The sequence below is a fragment of the Anser brachyrhynchus genome (assembly GCF_964034855.1).
Source record: "Anser brachyrhynchus genome assembly, chromosome: 1".
Classification (NCBI taxonomy): domain Eukaryota; kingdom Metazoa; phylum Chordata; class Aves; order Anseriformes; family Anatidae; genus Anser; species Anser brachyrhynchus.
In genome coordinates this window covers 62324168-62342825 of record NC_137694.1, presented here as the reverse complement: position 1 = coordinate 62342825, position 18658 = coordinate 62324168, and the positions used below count along the sequence as shown (strand labels likewise).

At 36.7% G+C, this 18658-nt stretch overlaps 1 protein-coding gene across 14 annotated transcripts in view; it reads left to right on the top strand.

Moving 5' to 3' along the window:
- Positions 1–18658, top strand: part of CHRM2 (cholinergic receptor muscarinic 2) — a 148673-nt gene that overhangs the window by 80582 nt on the left and 49433 nt on the right. For 5 of the 14 annotated variants that reach the window (XM_080552976.1, XM_080552982.1, XM_080552980.1 and 2 more), the window contains one exon: positions 17172–17242. The exons of 3 other annotated variants lie outside the window; for them this stretch is intronic. The gene's annotated coding sequence lies outside the window, so the exon portion shown is untranslated. Of the gene's footprint in view, positions 1–1034; positions 1156–16543; positions 17243–18658 lie in introns of those variants that run through there. 6 more of the 14 variants (XM_080552981.1, XM_080552983.1, XM_080552988.1 and 3 more) reach the window with 3 other exon arrangements.

Sequence of the window (18658 nt, the reverse complement as noted above, 5' to 3'; positions counted from 1 at the left end):
TAAATAAGGAAATTTCACCAGCAAACACTTGCCTTGTATCACCAATGTCTCACTCTGAAGGAAACAGACCTATCAGAGTCAGAACACTGTTACCCACTCAGAGTGGTGAGGCCAGATCATGTGGGATGATTCCTTCACAGCTGACAAAAGCATTTAGAAATATACTCACATTCAAAACACTTTTTAAACCTCAGTCCTGATTTTAAACTACCTGGACAGGGGGAGACAAGCACAGCTTATTCACAACAATCTCTCATTCAAGTTTTCTTTTATGTTCTATATGAAAGAAAGCTTTCATCTAGTTTTTCTCCCAGGAGACTTTCTACTTGCCTTTCTTGGGCTCCAAGGGGATGAAAGAGGTGAAGCCCCAAACAGCATGTCTTGGCTGTTCAGGAACAAGAAATGACACATTGCCGTGAGCACTCTTGAATTCATAGGCTTAAGACAGTCATATGTGCGTATCCTAAATATGAACAGTTTATCTAAAATGAAGCACTAAACTTCTTGTTATTCCCTATCATCCATACCTTTGTCAGTTTGCTTACAAGCCCCAAACATTGCTTTCTGAGCTTCATTTTCAGAAAGTAAAATCTGAAACACCTTGTCACTTCTTGTACATGTCCTTGTAAAATAAAAGCTTTTGGCTCACCCCTCCACATTTACTATATAAGCTTGACTTTTATACTGACAATAGCAAACACAGGCAGATTAAACCACTTTCTGACCACAGGAGACTGCAAAACATAACTATGAAAGCCAAACATAAGTATGAAAGCCATGAACTTTTCCTCCTTTTATTATGTTGCTGTTATTCCCAGCCAAATACCTATACACTCTTTGTATCAGAATACATTGGATTGCTATTTACTTGTTCTCAGAAATCACCCTCTTTTCCAGTATTGAAAGAACAGAAGGTATCTCAATCTATGGGCAACAGGGCCATGACAAATTCAATGGAATGTCTCAAACTTCTATTTGCATTTGAAGTCCATGTGTATTTATATGGGAATTTAAAGCATATTGGTTCTGTTTAGTTCAGGGCAAATTGCATCAGTTTCTCACTGTCTGGAGCACTGAGTTATTGATGTGGAGCATCAAACTTCCTTCACCTGTGAAGACTACAAGGCAGCAAGGAGAGATTTTCCCAGGAAAAATGTAAGAGTTCAGTTCTCTTTGTCTTTTTGCCAAATCAGTAGTTGAAAATAATCACGAAATGTGTTGCCATGTTTCATTATAAACAGATTGTGCAAAAGTATGGGGTATAAATAAAGTAAATCACAAGACCCAGCAGGAGTAGCTAGAAAAGATATTTGTCTTGTTACCAAGAATAATAGTGTTATTTGGGAAAGCCATCTTTTGGGTGCTTGACCTTATTTGCACATGTAATATAATTCAACTATGCTATCTTTGATCTACATGGATTACATATTTGTAATACCTACCATGAAGGTAATAAAAGAGAGAATTAATGCACTTCCTTGTAATGTGTAAGTAAGGAATTATGCTGTATTTTTCCACATCCCTTACATTTTTTGTCCTTTGCCTGTTTCCAGCTTCTTTGTATAAATGAGACATCTCTTGTGTAAGGTCTTAGAAACATAAGCAAGACTGTTGGAGCAAATAAAGCAGCCATGGTACCAGTCTTTCTTTCCTTTCCATCTCAGCAGAGGGTTCCCAGGCCCCCAGGAAGCATCTCATTCCTGTATGCAGGAGTATGAGAATTAGGAAGATATGCATTTTTTACCTAGTTGTGCTGTCATTCTCCATTGACCACCTAGCTAATGATGACAGTCAGCATGGACTGTAAGCTGGTAACATGAGGCAGGCAGTTAGACACCATTTTGATAAGTATTGGATGCTGTGTTGATAAATATTTCCTTGCCATCTATTCCTGTAAGGACCATCCTTATTACACAGTCAAGCCAGTGCCATTTTCATGTTTCTGTTGCACCTTGTTTCAGAAACAGCAGACCCTCACAAAATCCCCCATGGAATAACAACAACAACAACAACAATAATAATAATGTTACCTGTTCTTCCAAATATCTGAGAAACTGATATGACAATATAGAAAATGTACTGGCAGCAGGTTATTAAGCTGGTATTAAGACAAGGTATTAAGATAATATTTTGTATCTTATGTAAAATCCAAACTAAGTTACTTCCTGAGATTTATTTTCTATTTGTCAAAACATTAATAACTGCATAGAATGAACTTTTACTTTAGATCTTTTTCTGGAATAATTATTTTCTCAGGACAATACAAAATAGCTACCAAGAGTTTTATTACTTGGTTTATTAAAATGGTCATCATTTAGATGAAAATCATTTAGATGAAAAAATCACAATCTGTTAAGATTTGAATTGTTTGTAATGTGTAGAGAGGTAAAGAAAACATACTATCCCTTGAATTACATGGTCTGAATTATGCAAACCTCAGACAATTAAGAGAATAAATGATGCTGTCAATGGCATGGTGGGCTGAGAGACATTTACTTAGGAGGACCAGCATCATTATGAGTGGATACAAAATTGTTATAGACGTCTGTAAAGAGAGATGACTGACATTTTAAAATGCTCATTTGTGAAATAGTAAATGTAAAGAAGCAGATAATTAAATTTAAAGGGCATTTTCTAACCATAACATTAGAAAGCCTAGGAGGTTAAACATTAACCTGACTGTAAACCTCTCCATTACCTCTCCCTACAAAAAAAGAAGTGTCTGCGTTTTAACCATTCAGTGTCATTCTGTGTATCAACCATTCAATATCATTGCATTGCATTTCTCAGACTAAAACACAAAGATCCCAAACTCATTAAAAATATATTAAAAAATCTAATCCTAACTTATGTATGTTTTTACATTGTCTGTCTTCCCCTCCCCCCCACATCCCCCCCCAAATAATATTTTATATATGTATATATATATATAAAGTATATATATATATAAAGTGTATATATATATACTTAAGATATTTCATGAAAGCCATTTAGGACTTCATTTAAGTGAAGGACATTGGTATTATGGATAACAACTTTAAAATCTTGAAATTGACTGAATTAGAACTGAACATCATTTGCACCTAGAAATAGGAGGAAACATCATCTCAGAGATGTTGCCTAAAGACTGGAAGGACACCAACAACTCTCAGAGACTCTCCTTATTTACTTTATGAGTCCTGATGTGAAAAAGCCTGAGAGTCACTACCTTGGATATCATTCCAGCTTGTCCCAAAGAGCCTGCTTATACAAGGAAAGTCACCTGCCTGCACTTTGACAAGCCACTTTAAGATGACTGCCTGTGGATTAAGATCACACAATTTTCTCCCTGACTGTCAATTTTGTGTGTGTGTGTTCTTTGTAAAGTAAGAAGGAAAAAATAACCTACTGAGAAACAGCTATACCAAAGTATCCTAAGCCTGTTATATCATGAACTGAAAAAAAAAAAAAAAAAAAAAGGCAGGGGTGACACAACACAATAGATATTTTTTCTCTTTTTTTTTCTCCAAACATTTCCTTTTAGATGTCCCTTTGAAGTCACAGTCTTACAGTGTGAGTAACTGAGAACAAGAAGCTGTGAAATGTGCCTTTGAGCCATACACTTCTAAAAGATTATCACAAGGAATATATGACTGGGGTACACTACATCTGCAAATCAGCGTGGTGTCACTGAGGCTTTGTTCAGTCTCAGACTCTTGGATCAGCTGAGAAACAAAAATTTCTGTAAAGGAAAATTAGGTAGATGTTCCTCTCATTCCTCTCATTCTGCTTCTACCTTCCCACCTGGTCGTACCACTGCTAATGAGCACAGCAGCTCTGTTGGTGTAATTTGCTTATGAGAAAAAAAATGAACATATATTACATACATTCTATATTTAATATAATTATTTACTATATATACATAAATTAGGTAAGGATACCACTTTACTTTCCCCTCAGCACTGTCATTTCTAATACAGAATATTGCCACTTCTCTGCTGTTCTATTATTATCCCTTCAATGTAACCTCACAATACACAATTCTTTATACTTACTAAATAGAATTTCTTCTCAGATGGATCTGATTCACTTCAGAGGCAAACACATGGTTTGACAGAGCACCTCAGTCTTGACTGACTACATGTGATGCTCCACTCACAGATATGCTGCATTTCTCATTCAAAACAATTTCCATTACTTCTCTTACATAACATATATTATATATAGGGTACAGTGCTCTAGTGTTAATTCTCATCAAACAGGGAGCAAAACTGACTCTCATGATTTTGGAACAGTCAGTCCTGAAGTGACAGTTTCTTGCAAAATTCAGAAAAAAAGCTGATCAAGGTTAGGATAGTTTCTATAAGCTGTATGGAAGAATTGCTTCTCAGCATCTCCCAATATTCATTTCAAGTAGGAGGACAGCACCATAGTGTGTCATCACAGCATCAATTCCTGCTAGACCCACTAGGAGGTTTCTGTAAGACTGCATGAGCCATTTTGCCTGTCTGCATTTGGAATTGTTCAGAGGAATGGGAGCTGGGCACTGCCAGCAAAAGGAAGAAGCTAAAGAAAGACGAGAAGATGAGGAAAACAATACAGTGTAACCTAAGAAAATTTGACAGCAGAGAGGCTGATCTGAACAGCAGAAAAGTGAAGAATATGATGAGAAAAGTGAGAGAGGCTGAAGGGGAACCAAGTGCTGCACTAGGCTGAAAGGAAAAAAAAAAAAAAAAAAGGAAACAACAAGAAAAGAGTGATGTGTGTCTATCTCAGAACATAAGCTACAGTAAGATCTGAGGGAGAAGTGTTAATGTTAAGGAGAGGAGAGGAGATATGGGGGAAGCACTTAGTAATACAGCAAGCAGGGAAGGGTAGGGATGGAGACACAAAGACAACTCAAATCCCCAGGACATGACTCCATGGAAAGCTGCAGCTGTTGCATGGTGCTGAGCTGTGCCTCTGCCAACTCATTTGAGACAGCAGGGACTTGGTGTTCCGGACACCAGACTCCAGGGGTCCCAGGAGTTCAGTAATACATCCCCTTCACTGTTTACTTCATGTAATTTCTTTCCATTGTATGTTTGCACGACTTGTATTCACCAGGGATCATAGGCAAAAATACAGAAATCCTAAAAAAATGCGATTTGCAGTGGTTTCAGACCCTCTGAAACAAGCTTTACCTTGAGATAAATACCTGAATCCTGCTGGTGTTATCTGAATCTCGTACCTTTTGGAGGCAGACCCATCACGGAATTTTGTCAAGGGTCCTAGACCTAAAATCATGGCTTTTTTTGCAGAACTGAGCAACAAAAGAATGACAGGGAAAGAGGGAAGTAAGTTAATATCCACACCATAAATATCAGCATAGGAAACAGCAATAGCAATCTACAGAGTGAATCTCTATAGAAAAATTGAATATATTACTATTCCTAATTAGGGAATGAAAGGTAACTTTAAATAAATAATTTCAACCTCCTCCAAAGAAGTTATGGCGATCAAGTCTCAGTAAATGACAGCAGGATATAAGAAATGAAATGTTTGAATGACTTTTGGAGGTGAGATTTCAGATCCTCAAGTCACTCCATGCTTTGAGACTTTTGTTTAATAAGCAAGAAACATTAGGGACTGCTCATCGATGTCTCCATGGGCTGGCATGGAATAACACAGACAGCTACTTAAACTAAGCAGAAAACCTTTTTTTTTTTTTCTTTTATTTGCATGAAACTTTCTTAATATTTTTGTTACTGTTTGAAATCACAGAACCATAGAATCATTAGGGTTGGAAAAGACCTCCAAGATCATTTGGTCCAACCATCCCCCTACCACCAATATCATGCACTAGACCATGTTCCTAAGCACCACGTCCAACCTTTCCTTGAACACCCCCAGGGACACCGACTCCACCACCTCCCTGGGCAATGCCCAGCTCCCCACAACTTACTTTCAGATAGTTGTAGAGAGCAATAAGGTCTCCCCTGAGCCTCCTCTTCTCCAGACTAAACAACCCCAGTTCTCTCAGCCGCTCCTCATAAGACGTGTGGAAATGTTCCACTACTTCAAAGAAGCAGTTCAAAACAAAATTAAAATTGGCCTGATCTAATAGAGAGAATTGAGGGCTTTTTATTTAGGAGGTTTAGATCATGTGTTTGTTTGGTTTCTTTTCTGTGGAGAAAAGGAAGGTGAGGGGTTAGAATGGGCACTGGTGTTCAAAGAAACTTTTAGGAATATTCATTTTGTTGTTATTCACTTCAATTCTAACAGAAAAGATGAAAATTATTTCATTGAAAAATAAGAAGTGTCAGGAGAAGTGAAAACCATATAAATTGCCATTACATCCAGAGATTGTAGAAATACATTCATATTTTTCAAAGAGCCCAGGTGAACACTCTTGCAGAACTCTTCATTTCTCTTGCAGTCACTCCTTCTTGCTTTCTCCTCATTCACTTCCTTTCTTCTTCATTCACAGCTCAGTCTGGTCATCAGCTCTTTTTTCTAAAATTTCTTTCTTGTTTTCATTCCATTTATTTTCTCTTCCTCCACACCTCCTGGTAGGTCTTTCTTTAAGCATGTGCTGGTGCCCATCAAATATAGTTGTGCTGCACGGAGATATGTTGCAATACAGCAGTTTTTACTGAGCAATTCTTCTGCTGTTGCACGGCACAATTGGAAGGATTTGATCTCAGACATGACAACCCAGGAAATCAGCAGTTTGATGGAGGACATTGTTCCCTAAGAATACTACTAGATGGTACTCTTATCTAGAGAGTATTTCACTTCCAATAAGCTTGTTTTACCATCAAGTAATGATTTAAAGTTTTTTAAACTTTTTTAAAGTTTTCAAGAAAGATGGTATTAGATTGAATGAACTGGGCCATGTGGTGACATTGCAGAAGAGTAGTCTTTTCTTCCTCAGATAAGTTTGCTGTGGAAAGCTGCTCTTGGGTGAGGAAGCAGAGATGGCAAACATGCAGAAAACAGCAGATAAATCTGCTGAATGAAAGGAGTGAGTAACCTACAGCACAATTATGGAATTTCAGGATATTAATAAAAACAGTTTGAGATCCTCAAAACCAGAAATGGGATAGCGACTGACTTCATACGTGTCAAGTAAATCTAGCAACAGTCTTAGTGAAGGTGACATAGTGTTTCTGCCATGAAAGTAAAATATGCCATATAGTAAAATATAACAACACTATCCCTGAATTTCAAAATCAAACAATTTGTCTCAGAAGTTTTTTGTATTGGTTTGGTTTGGTTTTTAACTCATGTTGGAATAAGAATGAGATGTGGAATGAACATAATTTACATTTATCACCATGACCCAGTAGCAGCTCTGTATCTCATTGTCTTCCTTTCTGAAGTGAGAAGAGCAATTTGCAAAATCCTCTGTGGAAAACCACTTTTTTTCTACATACCAGTTTCCAAGCAGCTCCTGTGACAGGGGCTGGGTTATAGGGTATCAGGCTTAGCAGTCATAGGCTACTGCTTTACATGATAGAGAGGCTGAAGCCATAGTACTCAGGGATTGTTCTCTGTGTAACCTTATCATGCCTCACAGTGCAGATCTGCAAATCTATTTACACAATAATTGCCTGCTTTTCTCTATACTGTGTTAGTTATTACCCCTCAGGCTTTGAATAGCTTTGGTTTCAATTAGTCACATTTAGCAATTTTGAAAACTTGCATTTCAAATGTTCCTGTTTTTTTAGTTTTTAATAGCATGCAAGAGGTCGAAGTTTGAAGTGATCAAGCTTTGTAATGTCTCTCTAAAAATCAAAATAAGTAGAGAGCTTGAGACTATTTGCTTATGCATTCCAGTCTTCCTGGCCCAGTGATGCTAAATATAATTTTAACAGAAGGTACATGGTCAGAGACAAGTCCCCCAGTTTCCTGTTATTAAGTTAACCTTGTTAAACATTACATTATTGTTTAACATAAGATAGGGGCTTCTCTTAATGTCATGGTGAATTATTAATAGGCAAAGCTAAGGTATTTTACCTCGTTAAGTGTAACTGCAGTGTGTTGAGACCAATATCTGGAGCCATGCATCAGAGCTAGAATTAGACACGGATTTCTTAAACCTGCAGTGGAGCAAAAATTCAATTAGTCTGAAACAAGTCGGAGTAATTAAAGTAGGTAGCAGTCATTTAGTGAAATGCAACACAGTCAGAGATTAGGGAGCTTATAGTAATGTAGTAACTGAACATAAAAACTACGGAAAAAAAAAAAAACTTCTAAATAAATATTGCCTCTCCTGGCAAAGAATATTTAATCTTTGGGGTTCTGTGTCCACAAAAGGGGAGATGATCATGCAGTCTCACTGTAACCATGCATAGCTGTGATCAGCTATGTTTATAATTAGCTATATCAAGCACTTCATCTGAGATTTTAAAACATTCTACGAGTGTTACCATATTTCCAGAAAGGAGAGGAACACAAACTTGTGTATCTATTGGATCTTATATCTCTTTCACAAAACAAAACAAAACAAAACAAAAAAAACCTTCTCAGAGTGTAGAATGGATGTGGAAATATGGATTCTGTTATGGGAATTTCGGTACCACTTTTCTTCTGGTAAAGCATAGAACTAATTATGTACTTTCACCATTTCACTACCATTACCTTAAATTGGTCTGCAGAAATACAGACATAAAAAAAAAAAAAAAAAAAAAAAAAAAAAGATTTAGTTGCCCTCTAAGAAACAAGTTTGAACTAGGATACAATACAATATATGCTTAAATTCTTGCAAAGATTTTGGGCCAAATCCTTTTATATCTGAGTCTCTGAGTCAGTTTTCTTCTCTATACTTCTAATCTATGTCTTAGGTAAGCTGTTAAGTAAGATGGAAGATGTGTAAAAATGCCCTAGATTAATAGACACAGAAATTGAAAGGATTGGATTTTAAAGCTCTTGAGCACTTCATATAAGAGTGACCATAATGGACGGATAAGAATTCTAAAAGGCATTTGCTGAGCAAAGATACTTCCAAAGAAGGTTTTGGGATCAGCTAGAGACATCTTGCAAGTGACTCTGCTAGATCATGTGAGTGAATAAGGAAATCACTGATAAAAGCAGTGTGCTAGCACCACTTCCAATCAAGGGAAAAGGAAAGATTTTATTAGTTTTTTTTAACTTCAGTAAGCGTCTCTTCGGGCTCACAATATATTAATATTCCTGACAGAGACACTGCTGAATGTTGCAAAATCTCTGACAAACAGTAAGAGTCTCCACTGTCCACTCCACTATTGAGACTCATAAAATAAGTTTATTCAGGGTCCCACAAGGACCTCCAAACCTTGGAGGGATTTGCAGAGATTCACTGAAATCACAGTCACAGTGTTTTTACTGGACACACTGGCAGGATGAGGCGTTTAATCAGCAGTTCTTTGAGAGACCCCATTTACTGTCTTATCATTCTTTACTATTATTTCATTATCAATATTTCTGCAGGCTTTGGCAGAAAAAAAAAAAACTCTTTCAAACTAGGAAAAAAAAAACCAAACACCCACAAACATAAAGAGTGTGTAACTTTTCTTTTCTCTTTTCTTTTCTTTTCTTTTCTTTTCTTTTCTTTTCTTTTCTTTTCTTTTCTTTTCTTTTCTTTTCTTTTCTTTTCTTTTCTTTTCTTTTCTTTTCTTTTCTTTTCTTTTCTTTTCTTTTCTTTTTTCTTTTCTTTTCTTTTCTTTTCTTTTCTTTTCTTTTCTTTTCTTTTCTTTTCTTTTCTTTTCTTTTCTTTTCTTTTCTTTTCTTTTCTTTTCTTTTCTTTTCTTTTCTTTTCTTTTCTTTTCTTTTCTTTTCTTTTCTTTTCTTTTCTTTTCTTTTCTTTTCTTTTCTTTTCTTCTTTTCTTTTTTCTTTTCTTTTCTTTTCTTTTCTTTTCTTTTCTTTTCTTTTCTTTTCTTTTCTTTTCTTTTCTTTTCTTTTTCTTTTCTTTTCTTTTCTTTTCTTTTCTTTTCTTTTCTTTTCTTTTCTTTTCTTTTCTTTTCTTTTCTTTTCTTTTCTTTTCTTTTCTTTTCTTTTCTTTTCTTTTCTTTTCTTTTCTTTTCTTTTCTTTTCTTTTCTTTTCTTTTCTTCTCTTTTCTTCTCTTTTCTTTTCTTCTCTTTTCTTTTCTTCTCTTTTCTTTTCTTCTCTTTTCTTTTCTTCTCTTTTCTTTTCTTCTCTTTTCTTCTTTTCTTCTCTTTTCTTCTCTTTTCTTCTCTTTTCTTCTCTTTTCTTCTCTTTTCTTCTCTTTTCTTCTCTTTTCTTTTCTTTTCTTCTCTTTTCTTTTCTTTTCTTCTCTTTTCTTTTCTTTTCTCTTTTCTTTTCTTTTCTTTTCTTTTCTTTTCTTTTCTTTTCTTTTCTTTTCTTTTCTTTTCTTTTCTTTTCTTTTCTTTTCTTTTCTTTTCTTTTCTTTTCTTTTCTTTTCTTTTCTTTTCTTTTCTTTTCTTTTCTTTTCTTTTCTTTTCTTTTCTTTTCTTTTCTTTCTCTTCTCTTCTCTTCTCTTCTCTTCTCTTCTCTTCTCTTCTCTTCTCTTCTCTTCTCTTCTCTTCTCTTCTCTTCTCTTCTCTTCTCTTCTCTTCTCTTCTCTTCTCTTCTCTTTCTATATGTATACATTTTAAATAAGAGATGTATTTCTGTTATGCATTAGCTCCAGGTATTCGGAACAAAGTATGAGTTGGTTTCACTCAGGCTTCTGAACTCTCACCTCTTTCCCTAGCTTTGCTGCTTCTCACGCAGAGACTTTGAGTAGCTCTCATAAGGTTTTTCTATTTAATAGTACAGGCATGATAGCTGATATGAGGATAATGAAGCGTTGTGCCTCCAGTTCACACTGGGCTGCAGAGGGAAACCTTACCTGTAATGGCTCTGTTCCTTCAGAGAATATATTCTGGAATCTAATGATCTCCAATTTAATCTTAACAGAAAACAACTCTTTTACTGAGGGAACCTTTCCTGGGACTGTGAATATTTATAATTTTAGTCTGAATTCTGGTATGGATATTTTAACAAAGTGCTTGAAGAAGATAGTAGTAGTCAGATAAAACTTTTCTTGTTTGGGTTGACTGGTGTAAGGAACTTCAGTCAAATTCCAACAACAGTGGTACAGTGCAGGGAGGGAAAGGGAAATAACTTACTGAAATCTGTTGTTTTACTCTCCTTTTTCTATATAACCCCTGCAAGTGGAAATCAGTGGAAATCAGCATAGGTCCACTCATGAAATATGTGTGACATAAGCTAGTCCCCCCCCCCCCTTTTTTTTTTTTTTTTGCCTTTTGATGATACCAGTAATTCTTCTGGCCTCTTTATAGCCTACTATGCAGTTGAATCATGCTCAAAGTGACGACTAAATAAAACTGGTTATAGTGCATAAGTGCAGGCCTGAGCATGTGTGTCTGTGCAGTGGATACCACAGTCTAATTATACCTCAGTAGTCAGCCTGTTTGCTACTAAGAATAAATCAAACTCTAATGGTTTCCCAATTTTATCAAATTATATCTCTGATCCTTGTTTATAATAAAATGTATATTGCAATAGAATGTAAATTGAGATAAAATGTGGGGCTTCTCCACCTGGGGTACTTCAGTTGCATCTCAATTTTCAGCACATACTGAGGCCACACTACTGATGGAAATGACTGCTTTGTGTGGTAGCTGCCTTTGTGTGCCTCTAGGTGGAGATCCTATCCATTTAACTCAGCCCTCTGGAGAGAACAGTGGGATGCTTCAAAAGGGGTATGGTTCTCTTCACTCACTAGATAGCAAATTTAGGCAGTTACTTTGAAAAAAACTTGTTTAAGTTACAAATTAAATGAGAAAAAAAATAAAAAATAAAAAATAAATTTAAAAAGTAACTTTTTTTCTTTTTTTATGACAGTTGTCAGATACTTGTTAATATCTAACTTTTTTTTTTTTTTTTTTTATGAACCATCCATGCCAGGTATTTGTTTCATTGTCTGTGTGTAGTGCATATTCTAGTCTATGTTATTCACATTTTGAGCTAGACCCTGCAGCACGTGATGAACACAAATATGCAGAACCTAGGAGAATGGGAGAGGAGGAGCTCACTATCATGAGATGCCAATTATCAGCAGAGCTATTGCACAGTTTCCACTGTGGGAGTTGGCTGATATGACATCTGATACATCGATGTATTTCTTAGCTTTAGGCTTTTTGTTGTGTTTCAATTTTTACTTCCTTACTCAGTGATTAGAGATGAGTGGTTACATCTTAGTACAAGGACACTGCAGGGGGCAGTCTTGCTGAATGCTCTTATGTTGGGGATGAAGAAGTCAGGACTTTCAGATGCTTTATTCATGTTATACCACTTCTCAAATGATGGATAACATTTTCTGAGATCTATACAATTCACATTTTCAGCTTTGCACTGCCTACATATAAATGTATGTTAAAGAGCTGTAGCTCTCTGCAGCTGCAGATACACTTTGAACACTGTCTTTAACTAGAGAACCCCAGTTCCCTAGTTAATTGGCAATGTTCACTGGGGGTGTGGACTAGGCTATGCATGGATATCGTACAGAGAGGGCTTAAAAGTAACTTTTAGTCATGGATCATTGTTACACAACTACATCTCTTCTTTTTGCACAGCCCAGCATTATGGGTTGTGAGATTCCTACAGGCCCTGTCCCATCCTCAGTTGACATGATATCTGGCAGTTTACTAGGGGCTTTTTCCTGCCTAACCAACCCCCTAAAGGAGTTCTGAAAATAATGTTAATAATGCTCCCAATAAATTTTCCCATTCATTCTCTTCATCTCTTTTTTTATTCCTTACTTCACTTTGGACATGTACCTCGGAGAAGAAGTGACACCCATTTGGAAGGCACTGAGGTGTCAGCCTCATGTTCCAGGATACAGTACTTTCAACTGCTGTAAACATCAGGTGAAATGCCACAGAAACCAGACAGTGTTGAGGACCTGAGGATAACAGCAGTAACCTCTTCCTTTCCCCTTAATAACAGATTCATATTGTCTTTCTTACTCCAAAGACTTTGTGCTCTGATTTCTGTGTTATAAATTTCTATTGATCTCAACAACTAGATTTCCAGCCCCCCACACCCCAACTTGCTTGGGAAAAAAAAAAAAATCCTTTTTAGTTTTCTAAAGCTAAAGGGATCTGAACTATTTACTTGCCTGAAATGTAGCAAGTACTCAGTCTTTTCAACTGCCTTTCTGCAAATTCCCTCCAGTGTGTAAATACCTTTTCCAGGTTGAGGTGCAGAATATTGAAGGTGATACTCAGAGGGAATGAACTATTGTATTCTGTACCTCTTACTATATGGGCAACCATATCACATGTGTGTACTTTGGTACGATTCCACAGGAGCACAGAGAAAAGCCTTGCCATATCTTTGCCACGAGGCTTGGCTGTTTGTACACTTTGGGACCAAGGGTTATTTATATAAAATCCTAGCAAGAAGAAGGTGACACATGAGTGACGGCATTTCTTCTAGTCATAGAATCATAGAATATCCCAAGTTGGAAGGGACCCACAAGGACCATTGAGTCCAGCTCCTGCCTCTACTCAGAAACACCCCAAAATCAGACCAAGTGTCTGAGAGTGTTCTCCAAACACTTCTGGAACTCTGGCAGGCCCAGTGCAATGGCTACTGCCCTGGGAAACCTGTTCCAGTCAGTGCCGAATTACCCTCTCAGTGAAGAACCTTTTGCTAACATCCAGCCTGAACCTCCCTTGTCACAGCTCTATGTCATTAGTCCAGGAAGTAAAAATCCCTTTTTGTGAATCAGAAACTGTTAGATAAAAACATGACCATGAAGTTTATTTTTCAGGTTTGCACAGTGCATTAAGTTGCAGGATTTAAGTTGGAGTAATGTCAGCTGCCCAAAGACAGAACACAAATACTCTCGATTATCCAGGCCCTGAAAAATAAAGCCATACCTACAGCCAAAACTATACTTACAGAAAGATAACAGAGTAATTGTCCTAGTACCAGTGGGTGACTATCAACGCAATAGTAATAGTAACAACAGCACCAATTTGGTTGAAATACACAATTATCCAGACCTTTGAGGAAAAACTGCTTCTTTTTGGTTGTTTCCTGAAACTAGAGAGATTGTATTTTTGTGTATGCTACCTATACTTTCCATTGTGTGATTTTGAATACAAACCAGTTGGGCCTATGACACTATATTCACCAGTTTTAGACTCTTGGAACAGCAGTGAGCAAGATGTGTTTAAGTGCTGTACAAATCTTCAGGCCCTGACAACAGCACTGAGGCAGCAGTGTTGATGCCAACACTGCCACCTACTCAAGCAAAATTCCCTGCTGCTTTTGGGGGAGTATTTTTATCTTTGCTTTATGCTATTTCTTGTTACTGGCACAGTGTTAGTTTGCTTTTGCTAATGCTCCATGACTCTGATTTACTTATTGTTTAAAGATATGCACAGAAACTGTTTATTTTGCCCTTAGGTACTCTTTAGGATGAGATGGGGAAAAGTAGATCCAGGCAGTCCCACAAAATATCTTTTTTTTTTTTTCTTTTTTGCTAGGATGTGTTGATTGAGGGGGAAAAAAAGTGTATGAAAATAAGAAGAATGGACCACACAGAGGCAGTAGTATTTTGCAAAGCTCTTTCTAGTTTTAGATGGATTGCAGAAGGTAACCCATGCAGTGAAGATATTAGTCTTCTGATATTTGGGGATTTTCTGAAATATATTTTTTACCAATAATCCAGACAAGGTCTGTCATTTCTCTTGAAGTCTGTAATAAATTCTGACAAACGTGCATAGTATATTTGTCACGGGCTTTGGGTTTTTGTTTCTCTCTTTTTTCACACTGTGGCTTTAAATTGTGCCAAGAATGAATTTAGAATCAAAACCAGTGCAATTCAAAATCAAAATCAATTCAGGGAAATATACAAAACTTTCTTCTTACTACAGTAAAAATCAAATCCATTTTGCATACATTTGGATTGGAGACAAACTGGATCAAAGGGGAATAACAGTTAGAAAATGTTTTATTTTTGTTTGAGAGTTGAATGCTGAAAAATGCTTAAAGTAACAATGCACATAGGTTGCTGGGTAATCCCATTTAAATCTTCAATATAATTTCCAGGTATAGATTATTTGCTTCCTCTTTCATGTCTTGACTTTTTTACACTTTCAGAGGATTGAAAGAAGCTATTAAATCCTTATGATATTTAACTTGGCAATATACATAACATAAAAGAAGGATTTATCTAACAAACTTTGACAGGCATAGCATATCAGTCAATTTTTTTCAGCGTAAACAATTCCATAGTCTGTTTTGTGACAGATGTTGATGATTTGTTCTCAACAAAAAATTATAATGATTACATCAAGATACATCTGCACTAAAGGGAATGGATCCTGTCAGGGCAAGTGGAAAACAGTCGAGTCAGCAGGATGTAATTGATAAGTACCTTCTGTCTGAAGTTCATGATCTGAGGAGTGATATCTAGACCTTACCACTCCCCCTTGCCCTCCCATTTTTGGGATGAATACCCCCAATGGCATCATTTTGGTTCCTCACCCTCACCACAGTTCCTATTTCCAATGAAATGGTTTGCAGAAACAAATTTATGCACCAGACCTTTGTTTTGCTGTTCCCAGTGACTGCTAGGGAGATAAATGGAGGACTGAGAAGCAGACCATGGCTGCCAGCATGCTCTGTGAAAGTATACTCCAGCCTGCGCCAGCCTAGGCTGTGTTTTGAGTGAGGATGGGGATCCAGCTCAAACCACCTGTGCCCTGCTTCTGCCTGGCCTGGCAGGCACTCACAGTAAAAAAGACCTGGCATCACACCACACTAAAAGTGTACACTCTGTGAAACCCACCAAATCCCCCCCATTCTGTCCCCAGCCCCAACCACAGAAAGGAAAGGAATGATTTTCAGCAGTGTGAAAAAGCTCTTTAGAGAAGAGAAACTACTGTACTGAAAATGTTTCCCAACCACTTATCAAATATCAAACAATTAATTTTTTTATATGTGGATTTCTCTGCCTTGGATATTTTCCATGCAATTATTATGGTGTTTACATTCCACAAAGTCATATATTATAATATATATTTCAGAAAATGAACTTGGTTGTTTTTCAGGTCACAAGAGAAGTTTCTTGCCTTTTCTGGCTATTCTCTGTTTAGCAAGAATGCACTTAGTATACAAGAATAAATTATGGTAGCCCACGGGAGTCAGTGCCATATTGTGCAACTCATACAAATACCCATGGGCTTGCAGAAGAGAGCTCTGTTTGTTCAAGAACAAGATCTGGTACTTCTCATAATGGGAGGTCATATTACCTTAAAATGCCTCTGCCTGTAGGTCTGCCTGATGAGTAACATCTGTTCCCATAACAACTGCCTCTCCAGCAGGAGAGACGTACTTCGTGGCATGACAAAAATAAAAATAGTCCACAGTCCTGTTCTGAGGGAGCAAGCAGCCCAGCCCCAGTAAGGAAGAGAAACCTCCTTACGGGTGTGATTCAGACCCTACTAGGGCCAGCAGAAAACAGTCTAGCAGATTCAGGGCATCTTGCATTAGGAGGTAAGAATATTCCTGTCTCTGCTCATATCTGTAGAATGGAAGTTCTATACAGAGTGATGAGAGATGTCAGTTGAAATCAAATGTTCTGTACGTTCTCATCAGCACACACAGGAAAATGTGGTTCATTTTACAATCATATTGATATAAGAAAAGAAATATTTTACTGTGGTATGTGATGGCAGAATTTGCCTCTGTGTTTTTCCATACCTAGGAAAGCCATGGCAGTCAATTTAATCTGCAGTGCAGGACTATCAGTCTTCCTATGACAGCTTCATGCAAAAGGAAATAATTGGGAAAGGGATTCCTCTGTTTTACTTCCATCCAGAAGAATACAGTGAAATCCTATTCTTGACAAGTAAAACTATGTTTTAGCTTTCATTCAGCTCCTTGCACCCCAGATAATAAAATCAGAGGAATTACCAATATTTCCACTGAAACTGGGTAAAAAATTCAGCTGAGAAGATTTAGGAATAAAGTTAGCTGGGAGGTAGTAATTTGATTTCACAAGTTTCAAGGTTTTAAAATGAATTTTAGTTCTCCAGTGGAATAAAAACAAAATTCTTAACATTTTGTCACAATGAGATTGTACAGAAACATCTGTCTTCTTATCATAAAGCATTTTTTTTTTCTACTCAGATTCTCTCTCACCCTCTTCCCTTCTTTTTCCAGCTTCTCTTGCTCTCTCTCTCACTCTGTCACCAGAGGTAGCTGCAGAACCCTGGATCACAAACTCTTTTCAGGTGAAATATTTTTGAAATCAATACATCTTTGTGGGTTATTTCATCTTTTCATCAAAAATGCATCCGGTCAAGAATGTTCATAAACAACCCTGCTTGGAAGAAGTCCCCAAAAATTGATAGCTTACACACCTGGCTGGATAGCCAGCTGCTCAACTGTGAGTCTCGGGCTGAAAAGGTGAATTGCTGAAATGACAGTCCTATAGATTAAAGATGTCTGGGCTATTCTCATGTCTATTTTTTGCACCAAGTATAAATTCTGCTACATTCTCCTTGGCATATTCTTACCATACAAAACACATATTTAAATAAGCATTTCTCCTCACAGCTTTTTGTTTTCTTGAAACTCATCCCAAGGATTTTAGGGATGTATCTGTGATTAGCTAGTAGGAAAAAATGTCTGTCTAGCCTTATGTTCCTCTATTTATCATATGCCCACCTCACCATGGAACTGGCAAACAAATCTCATCTGTTTTAAAAGCAAAAACAAATGCATAAGCCTTATCTTCTGCCAGTCATATCTCTTTAAGTAAAAATTGTGAGATTATGAAGTCCCCTCAACCAGAGAGCCTTCACCCTGGTATAGCATCTTGACTTTTCCACAGAAACAGACTTGCTTATTTTTCTTAGAGTTCACAAGGGTTTTTGCTGTTGTGCTGACATTTCACATCATCTTTTTCCTTTTGCATCTGAAAGAAAGTATGCAGTTCTAAAATGACAATGAAAATGCCTTGCTCCAAGTGACATGGATTATATATTTCTGTGCATCAACAGGCTTGTCACAGAGAACAGAGAAGTATTTCCCTGAAGTATAAAGGAGCCAAACATAATATAACAATTTTTTTTTTAGTCTTCATTAGATTGTGCCCCCACTTCTAAAAGCTCAGTCTTAAAGAAGTGATGACTTCTGGGTGGGGAAAAAAAAAAAAAAAAGGAAATATACTCCAATTAGAAACAATCTAACTTCTCTGTCACATCTGGCCTTCATGCCTCAATAATCCCTTAAGCAGAAGTCATAAATAATGAGAGCTAAGAGACTGGCTGTACAATTCCAGTGCATTCTATTGATTTCCAAGGGATGCACAAAAGGATAGTACATATCCTTAAGGCAAAAGCATGTGCTGTTTTGTTGGTCTTCTATCAAATATATATTGCTAGTATTTTAATTAATGTTTATTGAGTACTGCCGATAGGTATACAGGGCACAAAAAGAGTTGCTGTGTATGAACAGAACTGATTTTATCTGTTTCTTTCTTTACACTTTCCTTGCTATCCATTTCATGCCTTTTGTCATAGCTTTGTGTGATGTAAATTATAAATATTTTGATTTGAAAAATAAATAAATAAATAAATGAGGCAAGTACAATTGAGCAAGCGTCAAGAATTTTATCATGTTTAAAAAAAATAAAAATTTTGCTA